This window comes from Leopardus geoffroyi, chromosome E1 (genome assembly GCF_018350155.1).
Source record: "Leopardus geoffroyi isolate Oge1 chromosome E1, O.geoffroyi_Oge1_pat1.0, whole genome shotgun sequence".
Classification (NCBI taxonomy): Eukaryota; Metazoa; Chordata; class Mammalia; order Carnivora; family Felidae; genus Leopardus; species Leopardus geoffroyi.
In genome coordinates, this window is record NC_059330.1 from 46,444,370 (window position 1) to 46,460,803 (window position 16,434).

A 16,434-nucleotide genomic window follows, 5' to 3' on the forward strand; every position below is an offset into this window, starting at 1 on the left:
GAACACAGGCAGAGGAAGCTGGGTTGTAGCCGATAAGCCGGGATACAACCTGGCCTCCTGCCATGCTGCTGTGCAGGGGGCAGGGCGAGCGACAGCTGCGCGTGTCTGTGAGGGACGTGAGTGTGCATGGGGTTCGGTGCACTGTGGGTGCATAGAGGGCAGTGATGCCTATAAGCCCCAGACCTGGGAACCCCAAATCCCAAGGACACGTTGTCCAGTTCCCCTCTGCGAAGACAGTATTCAAAGTCAGGCCGGTCCAGGACATGCAGTCTCCACAGCAAAGTGGGCAGGGAGCCAGACTTCTTTAAGGAGACCTGGGCAGGAACTGGAGGCACTCCAGCGGACCCCCAGCACAGCTACTTAAACCTCAACACCCACCCACTTGCAACCTTGACCTGTCCTGACTCAGCCGATAGGGACAATTTGAGGGAAGTGCTCCCACAACTGTCCCCAGCAGCCCAGACACAGAGGTAATGGGGGTCAGTCTGGCTGTAGCCCAAACCCCAGCCTCTATTTCCAGGGCCTGGTTTATTGTGTCTCCCCCAGCCCTTCCAGGCAGGGAGCCTTGGTCTGGGGATGGGGGGCTCAGGGCCTGAGGCACTGCCGTGCATTTCTAGGGAGGCCTTATCACCTACTGAGGGAATCTCCAGAAGCAGGAGCCCCTGGGGCCAGCAGAGCCTAGGAGAGGCAGGAGAGGAGCAGGTCTCCTTGCTTTATCAGGAGCGCCCCAGCGTTTTCAGGGCTCAGGCCAAACTCCATTCCTGGGTTGCGAGTGTGAAGTCGTGCCTTTCTCTTTGGCTGCTGAGGCCAAAGGCTGTCACCACCACGTGTGGTGGGCAAGTGCCGCTTGTCAGCCCGGACCTGGGCACGTCCCTGGACAGCACTGCTTCGGAGTGATGCCGAGGGAAGATGCAGAAAAGAGCAAGCCGTAACCCCAGCCCGGGATCTGGTCCGTGTGGCTGCAGGAAACACTCCCCCGAACCCTCGGGGAGGCTGAGGGTGCGGCCCTGGGGCTCAGACAGCGGGCGGTGCTGTGCGGAGACTCTGTGGTCTCCACCGGGTCAGAAGAATGATGATGATGAGAGCAATAACGACAAAAATAATAACAAAAGTAACCCAATAGTGAGCGTTTACTGACTGCTGATCAGCACCATCATAAGGGCTCTACAAACATTAACTAATCAATCCCCCAATTCCATGAGGCAGGTACTATTACTGTCCCCATCTTAGCGATGGGGAAGCTGAGGCAGAGAGTGATTAACTGACGTGGCCAACGTCACATACCTAGGGGAGCGCGAAGTCTATATGAGTGAAAGGAGCTGTGGTGATGCCAAAGCCCACAGGGCAGGGGCAAGAGAAGGATGCTTAGACACTTCATCCCCAGGAGACCCTTGGGAGGGGAATGCAAGACAGCAGGAGGCCAGAGGACATTTCTGGGGTCTTCTTTGCCATGCCAGGCTGGGGAGGAGGGTGGCTCATGCCCAGGGAGCTCCAGACAGCTTCTGGAAGGGTCTGTGGCTGTGAATCCCAACCACACATGCTGCTGGGCCAGCCTGACTCTATCCCCACAGGGGTGAAGCTCCTGGGGCCCATAGGTTCTGCTCTAAGCCTGTCAGCCCCCGTTCCCACCGACCACTTCCTCTTTGCTCTCTCTCTCTCTCTTGCCCTGGGCAGGCCCTCCTTGCCTGGGGCACACCAGGCCCACGAACATGGCCGTGTTAGACGTGTATCGTCTCTGATAGCTTACACATCGACTTTCTTTCCCTCCCCACTGGCCTCCCACCCACGGGGGCTGAAGCTAAATGGCACATACTGCTGTTCTATCACAGACAGGCCTGGCAAACGGTTGATGGTGGATGGACGGATGAGTAAATGAATGGAAGAAATAGTTTGTCTTCGTGTACAACCCAGGCAAGATTGGATGGGGGTCTGACACCTCTGCCGACCCCGAGGCCACGGAGCTGGGCTGAACACATAACATGGCTAACCAGGGCCCCTTACTCCCCAAAGATGGGCACTCAGAGTTAGGCCTGGGCGGTGTTTTTCCCGGGACTCTGAACCAGAACGGGTGGAAACGAGCCCTTCCCTTTCTGATCCTAACAGTACGCACCCAAGAGCCAGCAGCCATCTGTGCTTATGCCCTGGCAAGTGAAGAAGCTGGTAGAAAGGAACTCCACTCAGCAGTGGAGGGAAAGTGACCCAGAATTGTCCCAGGTCACGTGCTGGCTGTGGGGTGGACTCTGGCAGGAAGTGAGTTGGGTTGAGGGCTCACGATGATTCTGTGTGGCAAAAATGAAAGAGCTTTTCAGGCCCTTCAAACCTGCCCATTGGAGTCCAGGGCTGGCTACGGGTCCTTGCACAGGGAGTTATTCTGAGCCCTGTTCTGCCTCACAGAACTTTCCGGACAGAATGGGAGGGTGGGGTGGGAGGGAGGGAGGGTACTCTACTTGCATGGGGCCTGGAGGTCTTCTGGAAGAGAGAATAAAGTGGTTTCGGGGGCCTGATGATCAGACCCTAGAAGGCCATGATGGATGCTTTCAAACAAAGAAGGAAGACCAAAGCTTCCTGATGCCAAGAAGTTGCCCATGGACAAAAGGAAACCGACCATGATGTAGATGAGAGAAGAAATTCCGGTGTTCCGTCTCGAAACACTGTTCCACCACCAAATACTCCCTGGCTTATTCTTTAGGGTCTCTGAGTTCTCCAATGAAGGGGACAATGAAGCTGGAAGAGTTAAGATGCTCCAGAAGATTCAAGAGGATTGGAGGGGAGGGGAGGTTGGAGCGTTAGTTTGGGAAGTGAACTCATCTCTCCACAGGGCTTTGGAAGGCTTCTGTCTTGACTGGGTCTTAATCCAGTGACTTCTTCTGTGTTCCCAGCAAAGCGGTCTTCCAAGAACCAAGGTGAGATAAAGACACGATAAACAAAGCCTGAGAGAGTTTACCCCCAAGATACTCCACTAGAGGAACTTTTAAAGATGTGCGTCCAGAAGAAGGAAAAATGATTGCAGGACCATTTTCTAGGCAAGAAGCAAGCATGGGAAAACAAAAGTGTAAATGAATATGTAACTCCAGACAACCACTGTCTGCAGTAACAATATTTATAATATTTAATTTGAGAAGTCTTAAAATGTTCAAAAGTAAAATACTGGGCAATAATATTTAAAAGAGGATTATGGTTCAAGCTTTCTAAACTCTGTGTTGTTTAGGAGGGAGGATATACTTTAAGTTATAGAAGCAGGGTAAAGTTGTAAGAAAAACCAACAGAGATAGGGTATTTGAGTTCGAAACCACTAGAGAAGCTTAAAACGGCATGAAAACAACCTTTAATCAAAAGAATTAAAGGAGAAAAGCATGGAAAAAGAGGGGCAAGTATAAATTTTTAAAAAGATGGTATTCCAAAGTCCAAATTTATAATAATCACAATAAAGATGAAACATTTAATGATAGTTGAATAAATTGTCAGATCGATTTTTTTTTTTTTTTTAATCCTTGCTATGTGGTGGTGTCAGAAGAATTTGGTGGTCTCAGTCGGAAGAGCGTGTGACTCTTGATCTCAGGGTCATGAGTTCGAGCCCCGCGTCAGGCTGACAGCTCGGAGCCTGGAGCCTGCTTTGGATTCTGTGTCTCCCTTGCTCTCTGCCCCTCCCCCCGCTCATGCTCTGTCTCTCTCTCTCTCTCTCTCTGTGTGTCAAAAATAAATAAACATTAAAAAAAATCAAAAAATCAAAATAAAATCTTAAAAAAAATTTTTTTTTCAAGTCCTTGCCCTGTGTTAATCTATTCCTGGCTGGTGTCTGGACTGAATGCAAGGACAAAGCCTTGTATTCATAAATCAGGCACAACAGAAGGGCCGGGGAAAGGAATAGTTCATGGACCTGTTATCTCGACAAATCTGCAAACTTTTAATGTGATTCAGGGCCATGCCCTTGGAAACGAGATTTGATGTGACTAGCACACAGGCATGACCTGGGTCATGATTCCCTCTGATGTCCTGCAGACATGTTGTCCTGCACACACAGCTCAGTTCTGAGTCATTTTAGCTTCTGGACAGCTTACAGGCAGAGGGTGCCTGTGCATCTGTCAGATGTAGGTCAGAGGTGTGGGACTGAGAAAATGGATAAGGCAGGCACAGTAACCCTGATAACAGGAAGCAGAAAGGGAGGGACTTTCCAAGTTGGAAAGAGGGTTCGGAAGACAATAACCACTTCTCCCCTCCCCTGCTTAGATTTCTGGTGATCCACCCTGTCACAGGGGTACTTCCCTCTGTTTTTCTCTCAGCAAAACTTGACGTCTGATTACTAAGAGAAGGGAGAAGAAAAGGGAAACTAACATTTCGTTGACCTGTATTCCCTGCTAGGGACTGAGCTGAGGTGTTAATACGTTGTTTTATTTAATTATCATACCAGATCCATGCAAATAAGGAACCATTCTGATGATGCATTTGAGAAAGCAGGGGCTTGGGTGGATTAATAATGTGCCCAGCTCACGGAAGTATGAGGTGATAGAGCAAGAGGGAAACTGAGGAAAGATCAGTGGTTGCCAGGGGTAGGGGAGGAGGGACGAGTGAAGAAGCAGACAACAGAGGATTTTTAGAGCATTGGAACTACTCTGTGTGAACTATGATACGGACACGTGCCATGATACGTTTGTCGAAACCCATGATGGGGCGCCTGGGTGGCTCAGTCTGTGTCTGACTTCAGCTCAGGTCATGATCTCGCAGTTCGTGAGTTCGAGCCCCACTCGAACTGTGCTGACAGCTGGGAGCCTGGAGCCTGCTTCAGATTCTGTGTTTTCCTCTCTCTCTGCCGCTCGCTTGCAATCTGTCTGTCTGTCTGTCTCTCTCAAAGATAAACATTAAAAAAAATGTAAACCCATGAATGCACAATGACACGCCCATGAAGGTTCACTGAATGTAACAGATGTACCAATCCGGTGGGGGAGGTTGACAACAGGGCAGACTGTGCACGTGTGGGGGCAGTTTTGTTTTGCTGTGAAGATAAAGCTACTCTAAAACAAAACAAAACAAAACCACAAAAACAAAAACAAAAAAGCCGATTTTTAAAAATAGCTCAAACGCACTACCTCAGAAGAGAAACTTCCGGGTTAGGGTTCTTGCCAGGTTGTTGAAAAGGCAGGTTTTAAAACTCCACTCTTATTCAGCAGGGTTTAATGGAAGCCATGGACTGTTATTCCTAAATTCTCATCTCAGATTAGATTTTTTTTTTTATTTTTATTTTTTTAAATTTTTTTTTTCAACGTTTATTTATTTTTGGGACAGAGAGAGACAGAGCATGAACGGGGGAGGGGCAGAGAGAGAGGGAGACACAGAATCGGAAACAGGCTCCAGGCTCTGAGCCATCAGCCCAGAGCCCGACGCGGGGCTCGAACTCATGGACGGCGAGATCGTGACCTGGCTGAAGTCGGACGCTTAACCGACTGCGCCACCCAGGCGCCCCTCAGATTAGATTTTTAAAACATGAGAACACAAACCCCACTTCTCTGTTGTTTATGAGTCACACCTGAGGCGTTAAGAGTATGGGATGGTTGCAAAGTCAGAGAATGGGGAAAAATATACGTGGCAAACACTACCCACAAGAAAAATGGGACATCTCTGTTCATAGTAGAGAAAGAGAACTTCTACAACAAAAATGTTTATTAGGGATAGCATTAGGATACGCCTGCTCAATGTTTCCCAGAAGTGGGAGAGAAGTTCCCTAAGATGCAGCCCTCAAGCAGTGAAGGATAGGAGCTGGTGGATACGAAGAGCTCCAGTGTCTTCCTTTTTCTTGGGCAATTCTGGGAAGCATCTAGCAGGCTTATCAGAGGTCCCAATAGTCAAGCTCCCGTTGCCTACAGCTGTGACATCAGTCAAGCTCCTGTAATTGGCTTTTCTTCCTTCCCTTCTCAGTCACCCTGCTCTCCTTTCTGGAATCACCTCTCTAATAACCTACCTGAACCCAAGTCTTTGTTCCAGGCTCTACTTTTAAAGGAGCTCAAACTAAACACTCAGGGTGCCTGAGTGGCTCCGTTGGTCAAGTGTCTGGCCCTTGATTTTGGCTCAGGTCATGATCCCAGGGTTGTGGGATTGAGCCCTGGGTCAGGGGGCTCAATGTGGAGTCTGCTTAAGATTCTCTCTCTCTCTCTCTCTCTCTCTCTCTCTCCCTTTGCTCCTCTCCCCCTCTCACATGCTCTCTCTCTAAAATAAAATAAAATAATAATAAAGGAGCTCAAACTAAAAATTTACACTAATGGATTTAAGAAGAAAAACACATGATCATCTCAACAGATCCAGGGGGAAAAAATGATGAGATTCAGTACACTTTCATGAAAAAGACCTTAGCAGATTAGAAGGAAATTTTCTTAACCTGATAAAGAGAACTTACAAAAAGCTTATGTATATATTATTTTTAATAAGTAAATCTTGGAGTATTTCCTTTATATTTTTTTAAAGTTTATTTTGAGACAGAGAGCAAGAGAGAGCAGGAGAGGGGCAAAGAGAGGGACAGGCAGGATCCCAAGCAGGCTTTACGCTATCAGTGAGGAGCCTGATGTGGGGCTCAAACTCATGAACCGTGAGAACATGACCTGAGCCGAGATCAAGGGTTGGATGCTTAACTGACTGAGCCCCCAGGTGCCCCAGGAACATTTCCTTTAAAAGCAGGAACCAAACGAGGATGCCTACTGTCTCTGTTGGTATTTAGCAGCACCAGAGGTCCTGGACAGAGCAGTAAGGCAAGAAAAAGAAATTAAAGCCCTAAGGATGAAAAACAAAAGAACAAAACTGTCAGTATTTTCATATGATATGGTAGCCTGGGTAGTAAATCCAAAAGAATGATCAGAAAAGCGATTCAAAATAAGAAGGGATTGGGGTCTCTGGGTGGCTCAGTTGGTTAAGCGCCCGACTCTTGATTTCGGCTCAGGTCATGATCTCACAGTCCGTAGGTTCAAGCCCAGAGTTGGGCTCTGTTCTGACGGCACTGAGCTTACTTGGGATTCTCTCTCTTTCCCATTCTCTCTGCCCCTCCCCTATTCTCTCTCTCTCTCTCTCAAAAATAAATAAATAAACATTAAAAAAATAATAAGGGATTTTAGCAAGGCAACTAGCTATCAGGTCAATGTCCAAAAATAAGTTGCTTTTATGTGTATCAGTAACGTACAAAAGTAGAATTAAAAAACCCACATCATTTATAGTAGCAGAAAAAGAGGAATAAACTAGCAAAATATGTATAAGACCCACAGTAAGAAGTTACAAAAGAGATTCATCATGAACCCCAGATGCAATCCCCGGAGGAAGGGGACCATCCCTTTCTCCATGCATCAGCTCCGAGCACAGTGCCCTTGGCTGGAGCCATACCCACGTGGTCAAAAAGGCAGCCCCCTGCTTCTAAATCGGCCAAGCGATGACAGAGCAGGAAAGAGGAGGACAATAATAGGAAACGGGCACAGAAGCAGGGTCAGTAAACTCTTGAACTCAGAGACCGCAAGGGGAGTTTCCCCCCCGCAGGGAACATCGGCCCAGAAGGAACTCTGGGGACCCGGGAGGGCGCCGGGGTGGGCCTTCCCCTCAGTCCAGGGGAATCGGGCCAGAGAGGGGAGGGGACTACAAGTCAGGCCTGGACCCTCCCACCCGGGCTCCCAGGAGGGAAGGAGAAGCGTGAGGTTACCTGTCCTCTGCTAAACGGAGGAATGTTCCAGGAAAGTAGGGCGGCCTGGGGTCTGGAGCCTGGAGACGTGAGAGAGGCCGAGGTGCTTCAGGGCCTGTGGTTCTGCCTCTGTGAATTCAGACCTCCCCTTCCCGCGGCACTCACGAGTCACGTGCTTCCTGTGATGGGCTCCCACCTCAGACTAACGGGCCGCTCCCTCTTCTTCTTTTTTAGTTTTTGTTTTTAATCTTGTTAATGTTTTATTTAAAATTGAGCGCGAGTGGGGGAGGGGCAGAGAGAGGGAGGGAGATCCAGAATCCGAAGCAGGCTGCAGGCTCCAGGCTCTGCGATGTCAGCGCAGAGCCCAGATGCGGGGCTCGAACCAGCCAACTGGGCGATCATGACCCAAGCTGAAGTCGGAGGCTTAACTGACTGAGCCGCCCAGGCGCCCCTCCCTCTTCTTTTAAATGGTGACAACATTTAAGCGCCAGAAGATTTACCGTGGTCACTATTTTAGCAGACAGTTCTGTGGCGTTCAGTACATTCACATTGTTGTGCGGCCATCGCCAACATCCATCCATTTCCAGAACTTTATCATCTTCCCAAACAGAAACCCTGTCCCATGAAACACTAACTTCACCACCCTGCCCCCGCCCCGTCCCCCCAACCAGCCTCTGGCAACCACTGTTCTACTTTCTGTCCGTACAAATTCGATTATTCTAGGAACCGCATATGAATAGGATTGTACAGTATTTGTCCTTTGGTCACGGGGTTACTTCACTTAGCGTGACGTCCTCGAGGTTCATCCATGTCGTGGCATGTGTCAGAATTCACTTCCTTTTAGAATTCTTTTTAATGTTTATTTACTTTTTGAGAGAGCGAGACAGAGACCGAGTGTGAGCAGGGGAGGGGCAGACAGAGAGAGAGAGGGAGACACAGAATCGGAAGCAGGCTCCGGGCTCCGAGCTGTCAGCCCAGAGCCCGACGCGGGGCTCCAACTCACGAACCGTGGGATCATGACCTGAGCTGAAGTCGGACGCTTACCGACTGAGCCACCCAGGTTGAGCGACATTGCAGGTAGACACCACATTTTGTTTATCCATCCATTGGTTGATGGACACTTGGGTTCCTCCACCTTCTGGCTATTGTGAATAACGCTGCTATGAACATAGGCACAAATACGTCCCTGAGTCCCTGCTTTCAGCTCTTTGAGGTGAATGCGGGATTACTGCATCACGGGACAGTTCTATGTGTAATTTTTTGAGGAACCGCCATACCATTTCCCCCTACTCTCTCTTTTGATGTGCAGTTTCTGCACTACTGGGGGCCTTTGTCGAGTAGACAGTTCCAGGATGAGCCATCTGTTGTCCCCCCGCATGAGGCTACTTAATGCCACAGAGGTGGCATTCCCTGTACCTGACATGCCCTGCCACGAGAAACTTCTATTTGTGACTGAGAACCATCGCTTTCTCAGATCTTGTCACACCTGCCACGTTGCCTAGCAATTTAAAAAAACCCACCCTAGCAGAGTGGTTTTGTTCCAGGAGGTAGAAAATATCAAAGCCAGGTGCAGAGGCGGGGGCTGGGCGGCCATCGAGGCTCACCCACGAGCGGGGGATCTTGCGACCACAGGCCAGCCCCACAGCACACCATTTAAATTCCTCGCTTAGCGAAGTCACAAATCAGATCGTGTGAGAGGCCACAGGACAGTCAAGGGCATGAGTGCTGAGGGTCTGCTGGGCTCTGGAACAATCTGTCTTGGTACTTTTGCGCCTTGGTGTCTTCACAAAAGTTCTTTTTAGAAACTTCCTGTCATATATGCTGACAAAACAAAGCCAATGTAGAATGTTGGGTGGGAGGGCATCAGGCCCAAGTTGGAGGAGCTCACGTGACTTGAAAGTTTTGATGGCATCTGTTATAGACATAAATTGGGGTGCATATCCCACTTGTACTTTCCCCAGGAGTTACGTCTGGACTTGGCCCTTTTTGCGGGGAACGCCTCCTTTCCCTACTTCAGAAGGTTTTCTAGGGAGCTTCTGTCCTCCGACTCAACCCCACTTTCCTGCCAAATGACTTGTCCAAGGTTGGCATCATGGTACCCCAACTTCAGGTCTTACCCCGAGTTTTGTTTTGTTTGATGGGATTGTTGTTTAGCAGGTTGAAGAAAGAGCCTTTTCCTGCCTGGTTGCAGAAGTTGGAGGACAGATGTTGCCTGAGGTTATCACACCATTCACAGGACAGAAGGGATCTGTAGAAGGCGAGGAAGTCAAAATGTACAGAGAAGAGGTGAAAACATTCCGGTGATGTTCTAGTCCCTGGTTCCAGCCATTCCTGAAGACTGTTCCTGAAGGTTGGTTTCCATGGGCCTATCCTGTTGCCATTTTTGCTTAAGCCAGTTTCAGCTGGTTTCTGCCTTGTGCAACCAGAGTCCATGAGTCCATAGTAAGAAACCATGAATCGCGCCAGAGAACCTGATCAGTCAACCAAGGAATGTTCCAGAATAAAATTGCACATTGTTTGGACTGGCCCCAGCACCAGTGGCTTAATATGGTGCTGGGTCTTCACAAGAGGATGGGGGAAAAGGCATCAATATTTGAGAACATCTCCACATGTATTTTGGTTCAAGCTTTAGGAAGTAACACAGCATTTTGGCAATTGCGTTCGTAATTCTCAGTGAGAGCCAAATTGCATAGTACTGAAGAAAGTAGAAGTGTGTAAGCAGTTCACTGTAGATTGCTTTGCCTCACATACTGTTCCTTCATAATTCAGACTTGCTCTCTTTTGTCAGAGGCAGCATCTTGCTGCATCAGGGCACGCCATGGGCCACGGGAACACGTGAGTTGTCTGAGAAAGGTATGTGAGGCTTGTCGCTGGAGCCCCTCCAGGACCCCTCGTGCCTCATGAGACATCAGGCCCCAGAATCATTAATCAGAGCCAGGACTGTGGTAACTTGAAGTGGGGGGCGGGGGAGGCTGGCTAGACCTCCCTGCTCGCTGAGTGCGACCTTGCGGACCCAAACTTGTTTTCAGAGGGGGCACAATGAGAGAAGGGGTTCAGGAAACAGGATTGAGCCCCGGCATTTACAGTGGATCTCATCGACCTGTTCTCCTGTCAGGGTGTCTAGACCTGGTCCCCAATGCTGTTTCTGACTCTCCTAAAATATAGTTAAATTGGAATTTCAGATAAATTATTTTTAGCATGTGTCCCTTGCTGCATATCGCAATAGTTGTATATTCTGTGTGTGTGTGTGTGTGTGTGTGTGTGTGTGTGTGTATGTATATGTTGTGGTTTTTTAGGCTCTCCAGGTAATTCCAGCATGCACAATGCTGAGGACCAGCACACGGGGTGGAAAAGCAGAAATGTGAGTGAGAAGTCCAGAAGTAATCGGGAGGAGACGCACGAAGGCATGGTCTAATTTGGTGCGTTTGGGAAGGCACGGGTCAGCTGTGGGCACAGAGCACAGAAGATGCATGAAGAGGCAGCAAAGTCATCCGCAAATCCCCAAGAGTGAGCTCAGGAAGGGGAAGGCCAAGGCGATCCGTCTTCAGAAGGAAAGGTGTCATCTATTCTATTGCAAACAGTATCATACTCCACCTGGATGCCTAGCTTGACTGAAGCCTGGCTGTAAAGCCCCAAAAGCCATCTCCAATACAACTGTCTATGCAGCTTTTACCCCTAGAGGTGCTGGGTTCACCCCAGAACTGTCCAATTATAACCCTGTGTGCCTGCTTTATTTATTTATTTATTTATTTAAAAAAAAAATTTTTTTTTTTCAACGTTTATTTATTTTTGGGACAGAGAGAGACAGAGCATGAACGGGGGAGGGGCAGAGAGAGAGGGAGACACAGAATCAGAAACAGGCTCCAGGCTCTGAGCCATCAGCCCAGAGCCTGGGTGGCGCAGTCGGTTAAGCGTCCGACTTCAGCCAGGTCATGATCTCGCAGTCCGTGAGTTCGAGCCCCGCGTCAGGCTCTGGGCTGATGGCTCAGAGCCTGGAGCCTGTTTCCGATTCTGTGTCTCCCTCTCTCTCTGCCCCTCCCCCGTTCATGCTCTGTCTCTCTCTGTCTCAAAAATAAATAAACGTTGAAAAAAAAATTTTAAAAAAAATGCTTTATTTATTTTTGAGAGAGAGAGACAGAGAGAGACAGAGCGCAAGAGGGGGGAGGGCCAGAGAGAGAGGGAGACACAGTCCAAAGCAGGCTCCAGGTTCTGAGCTGTCAGCACAGAGCTCGATGTGGGGTTTGAACCCACAAACCATGAGGTCATGACCTGAGCCAAAGTCAGATGCTTAACTGACTGAGCCACCTAGGCTCTCCGTATGTGCCCACTTAAAAAGCTGCACAGATCATTTGGGTCCATCCCTGACCAGCAGTCCTCCAACTCCTGTTTCTGCTCCCCACCAGTTTGATCACATTTCATGTCTATTTCCTTCCCTTCTCTGCTAGGTTTCTGGTGTCTTCCTCTTTGAGCCACCAAGAGGAGGCTCAGTCAATGCTTGTTGGATTTAATTAAGCATAGGGACTTGGTTTTAGGAGACATGAGTTTTACAGCAAGTGCCCTCAAATTTGGCATGCATTAGCATGGAGAACCCCAGCCCCAGAGTTGCTGTTTTAGCAGGTCTGGCATGAGGCCTGAGAATTTGTATCCCTAAAAGTTCCCAGATGATGCTGATGCTTCTGGTCCTAAGACCGCGCTGCTTTAGCAAGAATGGGAAAGTGCTCTCGGTTTAAATAAAGTACAAGTAGAAACCAGAGGTTCAGAGTAGAAATGCTGACCAGGTCCTTGGAAGGCTGGTGCTTCACAGACTCATTGGCCTACAGGCTGAATGACGGAGACTGTGGGGTCAGTCTGGTGGAGTTAAAAGAACCTGTGTTTGAATCTCTGCACAGCTCCTTGCCGGCTGTGTGACCTTGGGCAAGCTGCTTAACTTCTCTGAGCTTCTGTTTGCTCATCTGTAACATGCAGAAAACCCTAACAGACTACATTTCTGCTATGCTTACTCCATATGGATGTGGAGTTGAATAGTTGGTGGGTGGTAGCTGAACAGGCATCCAGCAGCAAGAGCAGCAGCAAGAGACCACGCAAAGATTATTCCAGGCAATTGGGATCCCACATTTAAGCTCCAGGGCCCTCTTGCCCTCCTTAGAGCCCCCTCAGAGGGCTTCTGGAAGGAATAAATCCAATGATTTGTAAAACATTGGCTCAGAGCCTGGTACATGATAAGTACCTGACCAAGTTTATGATAGTTGTTACAACTGGTGCCTGGACGTGCACCTGTCTGTGTCCTTGTGCTCAAGAATGCCTTAGTACACATCTTGACTACTGCACGGATCCACAGAATGTCAGACCCCAAGATCACCTCCATACACGGAGGGACCCGTACATAGTATGTTACATGTTCATCCTCGAGTGAGAAAAGCTTGTGAATATGCATTATTTCGAAAACTACTGGCTCTTGAAGGACTTTTGTTTACAAAACCAGGTCCTTTGGCCTTGTTTTTGGATTCTGGTCTCATCTCCTATGGAGCAGCCTGGCCGAGTTGGCAGGAGGAGCAGTAGCCACGCCCAGGTCAGGGGTGGACCTGAACGCTGCCACCAAGGGAGTAGGAAGAGAGGCTGTACTCGGGCGCCATCTAGAGGCTGACAGGAGTCCTGCTCAGCCTGAAAGGCCCGACAGTTGAGTTCTCCAAGTGTTGTGGCAGTGCTAGATCCCATTTCTTTGCAATCACAAGGAGTTTGGAAATGGGCTGGGATCCTGAGAGGCTGTTTTTAAGGAAGGTGATCTATACAGAGGCAGTGAATGTACCCATAAACACCCAACAGCCAAAGAGCTGAGGGAGGGAGAGCTGGAAGGGTCTTTACAGAAGGGAGGTTGCCTTTTCTCTGGAAAACATGGATGTCAGGGGAGCCACTAGCTGTCTTTTCCTTCCTTTAACCTTCCCTGCAAGGGAGAGAATAAACTGAGATGCTTTACTAGGAACCCAGTTGGGAAAACGAACTGCTTCCTTAGGACAGACACCAAAGGCAGCTCCTTGAGAGCTCCTTAGCTTGTTGGAAGAACGAAGGCAAAAAAATCCAAGAAGAGATCCATGTGGTAATTTTTTGGATTATTTTACCACGAGACTATTCTCTTTTGGGACCTGAATGTTAGACTGAGAGATATTTAGGGGCACCTGGGTGGCTCAGTCCGTTAAGTGTCCGACTTCAGCTCGGGTCATGATCTCACAGTTCATGAGTTGGAGCCTCGCATGGGGCTCTCTGCTGTCGGCACAGAGCCCACTTTGGATCTTCTGTCCCCCTCTCTGCCCCTCTCCTGCTCGCATTCTCTCTCTCTCAAAAAAAGAGATTTTTGAATATGGTTAAAGATTAGTTTTTAGAAATTGGATACTACCAGGTCTTTGTATTTTTGAAATGGTTCGAATTTGCATATTCTGTAAATGAGACCTGCTGCAGGGTCAGGGCCCAGCGGCAGGGATAGGACCTCATGGGGCTAGCACTGGGGCTTGGATCTGTCTTCCCTGTTCCCCCGCAGCTGCGCAGGCTCTCCAACCACAAGGAGGCCACACAGCCAGTAAGGTTCTGTTGCAACAACAGAGAATTGCCTCAGTTCCTCTTTTGGTGTGTAAAAGGGCCTCAGAAGCTGACAAAGTCAAGGCCCCACCACCTCCCGGGGGCCCCAAGTCACTTCTGGCTTCTGAGCAACTTTACAACTTTCTGTCCATTCAGATCACAACCTGAAGGAGCATTAAAACCCACCCACTTGTATAGTCCTGGGTCTTCTCAGTCTAAAGTATACCATGCTTGGCCCCCACCAGCCCTGAGCTTTCACCCATATTCAAGTTAGTGCTTCCCTTGGCTCAAACCTCCCATGTGCCCTCTGAAACCTGTTTTACTGGAGAGAAATTGGCCCATATCCCTCACATCTTCCCAGACCCTCCAATTCCTTGCCCTGGCCGGAGCCTGGCCCTCCTCTGACCATGCCTCTTTTCCCCCATTCCTCTTGAGTGGAGACTTCCTGTATCTCTGAGCTGGGTGGGCATCGGGTATTAGCTGATTCCTCATGGCTTCAGTGTTCTGAAAGCAAACCCACCCTCATGTGCTGTGCCCTCCCTCCCTCGAGGCCCATGCCAGCTCCGCATCTCAGAGAAGGCCACTGCCCAATCTGGGATTCCTAGAGGACTTGGGCTCTGTTTTCCTACCTACCCCTACCTCCCCTGCCCCCTGACTCTTGCTGTCACCCTGGGCAACCCTAGTGTCTACCAGAAGACCCTGCTATACCTGAGCCTCAACATCCGCTCACTTCCTCAAGCTGTAAGAGTCTTCTCTACCTTCACTCCACCACCCACCCCTGCAGCCAAGTCTTACTTTTTCACCATGCAATACTCCTCCACCTCTGTATTCTTCATCTCCAGAATCTTCCCTGACCACATTCCTATCTCCCTCCATCAGCCTGGACCCCAAGGTCAACCACTTTCCCATCCACTCCCTCAGTGTCCCCTCTTAGCACTTGCTGTGCCCACTCAGTACCCCCACCCCCAACAGGCTAAGTTACCCCTGCAGGCTGAAGCCTTAGCCAAGGGCACTTGCCTCAGCCTACAGTAATGCATAAATGAGACAGAGCTGAGGAGGGGGCAGATCTGCCTAGCAGAACAAGTGAGAGGCTTCACCTTGGAGATTCAGGGGAAAGACGGTGGAAGCTGGGAGTGACATGTCAGAATGGGAATGAACTAGAAGTTGGTTCATAAAACATTTGACCCCTGATGCAGAAGGACAGATAGTAGTCGTCAGTCCCTAGGCCAACAATCAGAAGACTCTTCTCCAAACACACTCAAGAACCTTGGAGCAAAGACCTCTGCCCTTTGGCATCTAAGATTTCCCCATATAATAACCTAAAAACAAAGCGTACCAGCTGAAAACTCTACTCACCAACACAGGGCCTCAATCAGCTTTTTATTTGCCTCATTTTTTAGTATGTATAAGCCATGAAGCATCACTAACACTTAGGAAAATCTGCAACTTGGAAAAGAGAGATCAAGATAAACAAAAATTACTCAAAACGATATAGAGATGATACAGGGAACTGAAGAACTACCCCCACCCCCATGTCCAATTAGTATCCTGAAATACTAATTTCCCCTTAAGAAAGGGTCAAGGATCCAGAGCCCTTGGAATTTAAAAATTATTGCTGAGGGGCAGGCACATGGGTGGCTCAGTTGAGTGGTTCAGTTGGTTGAGCAGCCGACTTCAGCTCAGGTCACGATCTCACGGCTCATGAGTTCAAGCCCCGCCTCAGGATCTGGGCTGACAGCTTGGAGCCTGGAGCCTTCTTTGGATTCTGTGTCTCCCACTCTCTCTGCCCCTTTCCCACCTGCTTGCGTGCGCTCTCTCTCTCTCTCTCAAAAATAAATAAGCATTAAAAAATTTTAAAAAATAAAAATTATTGCTGAAACTAAGAAAAGTGTTCCAGAAGGAATAAAATCAACAAATGTCATATAAGAAATAAACCATAATCGACACCAAGGATCAAACCCAGAGTTCTAACATTCTACTGTTGAAACTCCCAGAAAATAAAAACAGAGAAAATGGAGGGGAGCCAATTATTTAAAAATTAGACAAGCCAACCTTTCTTGAGGTTGAAAGAACTCGCCAGTGTCCAGCACAATGGAAGAAGTCCCACATGCAGACACGCCTTTGGGGACAAGCAATAACGAGATCCTCCCCAAAGTTTCCATGGAACACGCTCTACGGGGGGCCAGTGGTGGGTGCCGGGGGGTCTCTGACTGTGGGCT